Raw genomic sequence first — 8,632 nt, 5'->3', positions numbered from 1 at the left:
GGGGGGACAACACCAAAAGGACTGCCCATCCCTATGAGGCAGCAGACGGAGGAGACGGAGCTCGGGACGCGAAGTAGACGAAGCGAAGTCGCGCGATAGCTTGTCGGTGTAGATCAGAGTCCTGTTGCCTTCCCAGCGGCGCCCACTGCTGCAAGAATAAGATCCATTTGAATATAACATCAGCGGGGTGAGAGAGAAACACTCCCTCAATAGTAAGCTTGTTACGAATGTTCCATAAGGCCCATAACATGGCCGAGGCGCACGTCCACATGATCCGGCGAAGAGATCCCTGGATCGAGGATAATAGAGACACAAGCTCAGAGCGTGAGCGTGGATCCCAATCCACCCCAGTGGCCTCACGGACCGCACTCCAAGCAAAGCGCGCCAAAGGACATCGGAAGAATGCGTGGTCAGCATCTTCCGCGTCAGCACACAAAGCGCAAGGACCGGAAGCGGGGCCATTGCGCTTAGCTATATTGATAGAGGTAGGAAGGCGATCTTGGCATAGTTGCCATAGGAAGACCTTAATATTTAGTGGGATTCGCGCCTTCCAAAGCCCCGTGGCTGCCATAGGCGCATGGCCGCGACATAACTCACGATATAGGGACTTGACAGTGAACTTGTCAGAACCCGAAAGTCTCCAAGAGACCACGTCTGTGGAGTCCGACAGACGCACATTTGCTAACAGAGCCCGGAGGCGATCCCAATCTACCAGCTCCTGTCCCACAAGCTCCCGTCTGAAGTGTATTGGGGGCGGAGTGGCACTAAGGGCCGAAGCAACCAGTTGGTTGGGCTCAACCGCAATGGAGTAAAGATGGGTGAACTCCGACCAAAGGGGCTGCTGGCCTGACCAAACATCGTGCCAAAGACGCGTGGAGCGGCCGTTATTAACCGTGAACCTCGCACCCCTGGTGAAGTATGGTTTGAGGGCTTGGATGGAGGTCCAGAATGGGGACCCCTGCGGTGTTGCCTCAAAGAAATTCCCTTGTGGGAAATACTTGGCACGAAGGGGGTCAATCCAGAGGCCGTTCCCTCCCTGGGACAACTTCCAGATCCACTTACACATAAGCGCTATGTTCATCAACTTAGAGTTGATGATCCCGAGGCCCCCCTGGGATTTAGGTCTGCAAACAGCATGCCACTTAACCATGTGGTATTTCCATTTAGGGTCCGCTCCTTCCCAAAAGAAACGTGCCCGCGGGGTGTCCATTTTCGTGTGTACCCCATCAGCCAACAAGAACATACCCATGGCAAACATAGGTAGGGATGAGAGGCTGGAGTTGGAAAGGGTTAGTCTTGCCCCTGAAGACATAAATCGACCTCTTCACGGACATACCCGGTCCGCCACCTTAGTGGTGAGAGGTTCCCAATCGGCAATCGTGCATTTCTTCTTTGCGATTGGGAGGCCGAGGTAGGTAAACAGAAACTTCCCAAGTTTGCAATTAAGCAAGTTGGCAACCCGTTCACTTTCGGCCGTGTCCATCCCTATGGACACCACTTCACACTTTTGGAAGTTAATTTTTAGCCCGGACATGAGTTCAAAACACAGCAAGATGGCCTTAACCATGGCGATACTGTGGGCGTCCGGTTCAAAAAGGAGAAGAGTGTCATCCGCATACTGCAAGTGTGACACGCCTCCTAGGATCAGGTTACCGACCACTCCCCTAATGTGGCCAGCTGCGCGAGCTTTGTCTAGCATGGCGCCCAGGGCGTCCGCCACAAAGTTGAAAAGCAACGGTGAGGCTGGGTCCCCTTGACGCAGCCCATGCTTGTTGCGGAAGAAGTTCCCTACTTCTCCATTGACCGCGATCGCCGTTTGGCCTCCCGAGACCAATTGCATCATACGGTGGACCCAAACCGACGAAAATCCTCGATCCAAAAGGGTTTGTCGGAGGAACTCCCAGTTCACTCGATCATACGCCTTCTCAAAATCTAATTTTAAAAGAATCGCCGGCTGGAGAGAGCGTTTGAGCGAGTGAACGATTTCTTGGAGGGCCAGCGGTCCCTCCAAAATGTTGCGACCACGAATAAAAGCCGACTGATTCCTACTAATAATACGATGAGCTACCGGAGATAAGCGCATAGAACAAGCTTTAGAACAGATCTTAAACGAGACATTGATAAGTGCTATAGGGCGAAAGAGTCTAATGTTGTCCGCGCCCTAGACTTTGGGAATAAGAGAGAGAACCCCAAAGTTAAGGCGGGAGATGTCTACTGTACCATGCATAAACCCGTTACAAACTTCGAAAATAGGACCCTTGAGCACTTGCCAGAACCTTTTGAACATCGCCACCGGCCACGCATCCGGACCCGGAGCGGTGTCAGAGCGCATCCCAAGGATGGCCTGGTCGATCTCCTGGGGAAGGAAGGCGAGGCCCAAGCCTTCATTCTCCTCGATCGTGACCCGCAGCGCGGGGTCCCAAACATCCGACCGCAGCCGAGCCCGGGCCTCCTCCCTGGTGCCCATCAACTGAATGTAAAAGTCGTAAATATGTCGAACAATATCCTGTTGACGCAAAAGGAGCCCCTGCTCAGATTGCAGTCTTAGGATGGCGCATTTACGACGCCGGCCATTAGCATAGGCGTGGAAATATTGTGTGTTCGCGTCCCCCTCAAGCCCTCCCATGCGACTGGGCGGATGCCCTGGACAGTGAGCGGTAAAAAAAAGCCAGGTCCGACTAATGGCATGACCTCACAAAAAGTGAACCAAATCCCCTTCCGACCAACCCCTTTGCACTTGCTCCTTCGCGCGGGACGTCTGCTAGCTCCGTCGTTACCATTGCACTAGACTGCACCTTGCCCTCTATGTGTTCGACACATTGTTATTCAAAAAGAGCCGGCAATCATCAACGTTCAGTTTGTTAAGGAAATAGACCATGAGTATTAATCTTCTCTATGATAAGCAGAAAAGATTAATATTGAGAGTCTATATCCTTTGCAAATGGTGCAATGATCACCGACGCTTATTGCTTTTGGACGACACTACTATTTAAGCCGGCCGCCTCGCCTCGCGCGGCGACATGCGACTAAACTCTGAAACCCGCCGACCCAATACGGATGTGAAAATCTGAAGTATGAGCAATTTATTTGGTGTTTGTAATAGCCCCGCCGGCCTAACACGGACTAAACACTCAAAATGATCAACGTGCATTTGTTTGCATGTATTAGGTGTTTTGGAAATAGGGTTTGTAGTTGCAAATGGCAAAATTTGAGGCCCGCTCAGTCACTGTCCGCGGACGTTTGAGGGCCCATTCGCAGGTTGCGGCTATAGATGTTCTATAAGAGCATGTCTAACAGAGCCCTCAAAATAACTGCCAGTTTGAGGGTTGAGCAAAAAAAGGCACATATCAGTACCCTCAAATCCCTAAACCCTAAAAAAAAATTACAGGCCGAACCCTCAAGTTCGAGGCCAACCTGCACTAGTGAGGGTTTGGGGCAAGTTGAAGGCCCAACCCTCACTTGGTCAACACTGTGCGCGGGAGGGAAAATTCCCAAGCCTCCTCTCCCCGCCGCTGGCATCATCCACGCCGCCGCCGCCCGTTCTTGTAGCCGCCAGCGGCCATGGAGCCCCTCCAGCCCCGGACCACCCCCTCCGCCGCTCCTCCGCCGCCGGCTTCATCCCCGCCCGCGCCATGGCCGCGACCGTGCCCGCCCCCGCCCCGCACCTCCCGCCTCCGGCCACCTTGACCGCCGCCTCCGTGGTGAAGATGGTGGCGTCCACCCACATCAGCCAAAAATGGAGGCGGGCGGGCACCCACATCGTGCCAAGCAAGCCGCCCATGCCCGCCCCCGCGGCGAAGGCGACGAAACCGGTGCGGAAGGCGGCGAAGCCCGCCAAGCCGGCAACCTCCACCGCGGTTTCTCCCAAGCGCAAGGAGAAGTAGCTTGCAAGCCGCAAGCGGGGGGCAGAGCATACCTCGACACCGCTGTCGGTGTGAAAACCGGCGGATCTCGGGTAGGGGGTCCCGATCTGTGCGTCTAAGGCTAATGGTAACAGGGGGCAAGGGACACGATGTTTTACCCAGATTCGGGCCCTCTTGATGGAGGTAAAACCCTACTTCCTGCTTGATTGATATTGATGATATGAGTATTACAAGAGTTGATCTACCACGAGATCGTAGAGGCTAAACCCTAGAAGCTAGCCTATGATGATTATGATTGTGTCTCTAAGGACTAAACCCTCTGGTTTATATAGACACCGGAGGGGGCTAGGGTTTACACAGAGTCAGTTAAAAAGAAGGAAATATAATATCCGGATCGCCAAGCTTGTCTTCCACGCAAAGGAGAGTCCCATCCGGACACGGGACGAAGTCTTGAGTCTTGTATCTACACGGTCCAACAGTCCGGCCAAAGTATATAGTCCGGCTGTCTGGATACCCCTTAATCCAGGACTCCCTCAGTAGCCCCTGAACCAGGCTTCAATGACGATGAGTCCGGCGTGAAGTTTGTCTTCGGCATTGCAAGGCGGGTTCCTTCTCCGAATACTCCAAAGTAATTATCGAACACTCAAAGCATGTCCGGATCTGCAAGATGATCTTCACATACCACCATAGAGAGAATGATATTCCATAAATGTAACCCGCTGACAACTTTAGACAGCATGACATGATACTACGGTCGGGTCATTATTCGAACCATTTTTCCACAACCAGCCACAACCCTTATTGCGAGGCGGTTTCCTAGGCACGTCTTGTCGAAGCAGAGATCATGTCCCCTTATCACGGGATTCCCATCAATACGGGTATGGGTAACCCAACCGCACCATCAACCGTGGCGCTTGGTAAATAAGCGATCCTCAACGGGCAAGTCGGGAGGCGCACTATTTTTGTCGCCTCTATAAAGGGATAAGTACTTCCCATTTTCACCCACGCCTTCTTCCTCCTTCGCTTATCCATTCTTGCCCCCTCGAGCTCCAGCGCCGTAGTCCACACCTCCTCCGCACAGCAAAACATGTCCGGAGCAGGAGGCAAGTGGGTGGCCTCCACCGTCAAGGAGGAGCACATCACGAAGCTCCGGGCGGCCGGATACTTGGCCGCAGATATCGCGCACCGGCTGCCGGACGCAGGGCAGATCATTCCGACTCCGAGACCCCACGAGAGGGTCGTGTTCCTTGCCCACTTCGTCCGTGGACTGGGATTTCCACTTCATCCCTTTGTCCGCGGGCACATGTTTTACTATGGGCTAGACTTCTACGATCTAGCCCCAAATTTCGTCCTCAACATCTCGGCGTTTATCGTCGTGTGCGAGGCCTTCCTCCGCATCAAGCCTCACTTCGGCTTGTGGCTACGAATCTTCTGCGTGAAGCCGAAGATCGTGAGCGGCCAGCAAGCGGAGTGTGGAGGCGCCATGGTGGGCAGAATGCCCAATGTTACCTGGCTCGACGGCTCCTTCGCGGAGACCGTGAAAGGGTGGCAATCGTGGTGGTTCTACATCACCGAGCCACGCGACGCCAACTGGGCGGCGGCCCCCGAATTCCGATCCGGAATTCCCATGCGGCTCACCTCTTGGGAAAAGAAGGGCCTGGCCTGGGGTGAGCCTGCGGAGCTGACTGGACTTCAAAACTGCATCAAGAACATGATGGACAAGAAAATCAAGCTTGTCAACGTGGTCCAGGTCATGCTCGTCCGCCGAATTCTTCCGTGCCAAAGACGGGCATTTAATCTGTGGGAGTTCGTCCCGGCCGAACACCAGACACTTCGAGAGCTCTATGGCGTGACACACAAGGATGCATGGAAGGCGTTATTTAAGGCCTCTGAAATACCTCCTCCCACATCCGAGGACCGTGGACTTCATGCCACGCGGCTCCCCCATCCGGTGAGTTTTCTGACCATCACCAGATGTAGTTTTTCCCAGCGTACTCATGGGAGGATCTTAAGTCATCGTGTGTATTTAATCAGGAGTATGTGGTGACGGCGGAGCGGATTGACTGTCCGGCTCCACTGCCAGAAGGTCCAGCAGACGCTCTCCTGACAGAGATGCTAGTCCCAGCGCCCTACAAGGCGCCGGAAAAGAAGGCTGAAAAGAAGGCCCTGGGGACCAGGAAGGGTCTCCGGCGTAAGGTCGTACCGGACGCCTCGTCCGAAGACGACGAGGCACACTCCTCCCCCGAGGGGGAGGAGGAAAAGGAAGGGGCCGCCCCACTTTAAGAGGCCGAAGGGCCTAAGAGGGTGACCTAGGGGACCAGGAAGGGTCCCCGGCGCAATGCGGTCATAAACTCGTCGTCTGAAGACGACGAGGCAGATTCCTCCCGCGGAGGCGGGGGGAAACACGAGGAAAATCTGCCTCCCCGTACTGGGGAGGAGACAAAAATAAAAGTCGCCCCAGAGGAGGAGGCTAGGATGCCCAAGAAGGGAAAGGCGTCCCTTCTGGATTACTCCACCACGGCCGCATACAGCGAGGAGGAGTGGCTGCCCAGGGGGAAGCCCCTAGTAAGATCGTAAGTATCCGCACTCTGTTGTACTTTAGTGCGACTTCGCTTTGTAGTCTGTTATAACGCCGAACATGTATATGTAGTCCGGCCAGGGTCCATCCCGAGGCATCCTCTTCAGATGGGTCCTTGAGTGATTCGGTGATGAACTCGCTCCCGACGGCCACTACCCCTCGGCCTGCGGATGACACGGAGGTGTTGTCCCAAAGGCTCACAGAGCAGGGGGAGGTGACTCTGGAGACGCCCCAAGGCAAAATTCCAGACGCCGGGCACACGGGGCGTAAGATCCCCGCGGATTGTGCCGATGGGAGCCGCAGCAAGCCGGGCTCCCAGCCGGACACTATACCAGAACCCCCAAAGGTTTCGGATTCAGGCAGGCAGCCCCTCACCAAGAAGGGTGAGCCGTCCGTGCCGATTACTTCCGTTACGCCAGAGGCATCGGATAGTCTGCTGGAAGCGCTTCGCGGCGCTTCCATGGATGAAGAGCACCATACTCATGAGTGCGGTGATTCAGAGGGTTCGGTCCACCAAAAGCGGATTGACGGAAGCCTGCACCAGCCTCCTAACAGGCTTTGAGGTAAGTAATTAAAAGTTTGGGAAATTATCACCTGATAGACAGTAGCCCCTGATACTCTGTTTGGTGTTCGGAAAGAAAAGCCAAATGGAGGGTCAATTAAAATCCGTAGGAGTCTAATAGTAGGTGTCTATGTGAATAAGCAGGCGGTGCTTCTTGCTGCTGCTGCCCGCACAACGGAGGTCTCCGGACTCAAACGGGACCTGGAGCAGGCCCAGGGAGAGCTCAGCCTCACGAGGAGGCAGCTCGAAGAGAACAAAGGTGAGTAATACCCCTTCACATATCATAAAGAATAGACAAAATTGGTGATGGTAACGACAAAGCGTCATGATTTTGTAATAGGGGCCACGACGGAAGTGGCGTCCCTGAAGAAAGCGCTATCCGAGGCCGAAGACAAGATGGCCATGGAGCGCATTGAGCGCGAAAAGCAAAATGCTAGGGTGGGTGAGGTACAGCAAGAGCTCCAGGAGCTCGGCAAGAAGTTCAAGTCCTTGGAGCGTGACCTCAATATGAAGGAGTCTGAGCTTACGAAGGCACTTTTGAGCATGAAAGACGCCAAGGCCGAAGCCGAAAAGGCCCAGCAGGAAATCCAGGCGGTCAAGAAGATAGCGGCGGGTAAGACATTCTTTATGCAAAGCAAGCATGTGGAGGAGACGTTTCTTTTACTTACCCGAATTCGGAGCTCTCGAGGGGCATCCACAGATCTTCCATGCAGCATATTAGATGCTAGGGAGTTCTACGATGCCGAGGAGGGGAGCTCAACGGAGAAGCTGTTCTGGTCCCAGTATGCTGGAGCCGAACACCCGATGCCTCTGAGTGACCAATTGAAGCAATTGGTTGAACTCCACAGGACGACCAAAGTGGCTAGAAAGATTTCATAGTCCGGATGTGGCCTGGTGAGCCCCTGCCAGCCAGCTACTTCGGCCTGATAAAGCGGATGGTAAATGCCTGTCTGCGGCTTGAAGTGATCAATCAATCCATTTGCATTAAGGGTGCCCGCCGAGCCTTTGCCCGTGCGAAGGTGCATTGGGGCAAGCTGGATGCGGAGAAGCTGGTGAAGGATGGACCGCCAGAGGGCAAGGCGCATCGCTGTCCCGAAAAATATTATGATGGCGTTATGAAAGGCGCTCGTCTCGTGGAGGATGAGTGTACCAAGGACACGATTTTTGAGTGAATGTACTTCTGTCGTTTTTGTAATATAAAGACGAAGTTATTTGCGCTATATAGCGCTTTGTTTTGATTTAAAATATTACCTTCTGTGCGGCTGTTTATAAAATTCTGAAAGTAGGCCAGTCGCGGGCTTCCGCCCCCACATAACTAGTACTGGGGTGTTCATGGAAAAACCCAGACACTCTTTATCCAAATTTTTGGTCCCTGAAGGAGGTGTTTGGCGCAGCGAACAAGGCAATCGGACTATGCGGCTTGATAACTTTCACTTAGCCATAGAAGTCTACAATTTTAAATTTCGGCGAAGCCCCTAGAGTTCGGAAAGCCGAATTGGGGCGCTATATACGCCTAAATCGGACGAAGCCAATTCCTCGCCTAAAGCGGAAAAAATCTTTAAGGATTTTAAGACCTCTCGAACAGCGACCAGCTCTCGCCGCATCATGCAGGTCAGTTTTCGGCTTTCT

This window comes from Triticum dicoccoides, chromosome 2B, assembly GCF_002162155.2.
Source record: "Triticum dicoccoides isolate Atlit2015 ecotype Zavitan chromosome 2B, WEW_v2.0, whole genome shotgun sequence".
Classification (NCBI taxonomy): domain Eukaryota; kingdom Viridiplantae; phylum Streptophyta; class Magnoliopsida; order Poales; family Poaceae; genus Triticum; species Triticum dicoccoides.
The sequence above is the reverse complement of the archived record's forward strand: the minus strand, read 5'-3'. Positions refer to the sequence as shown.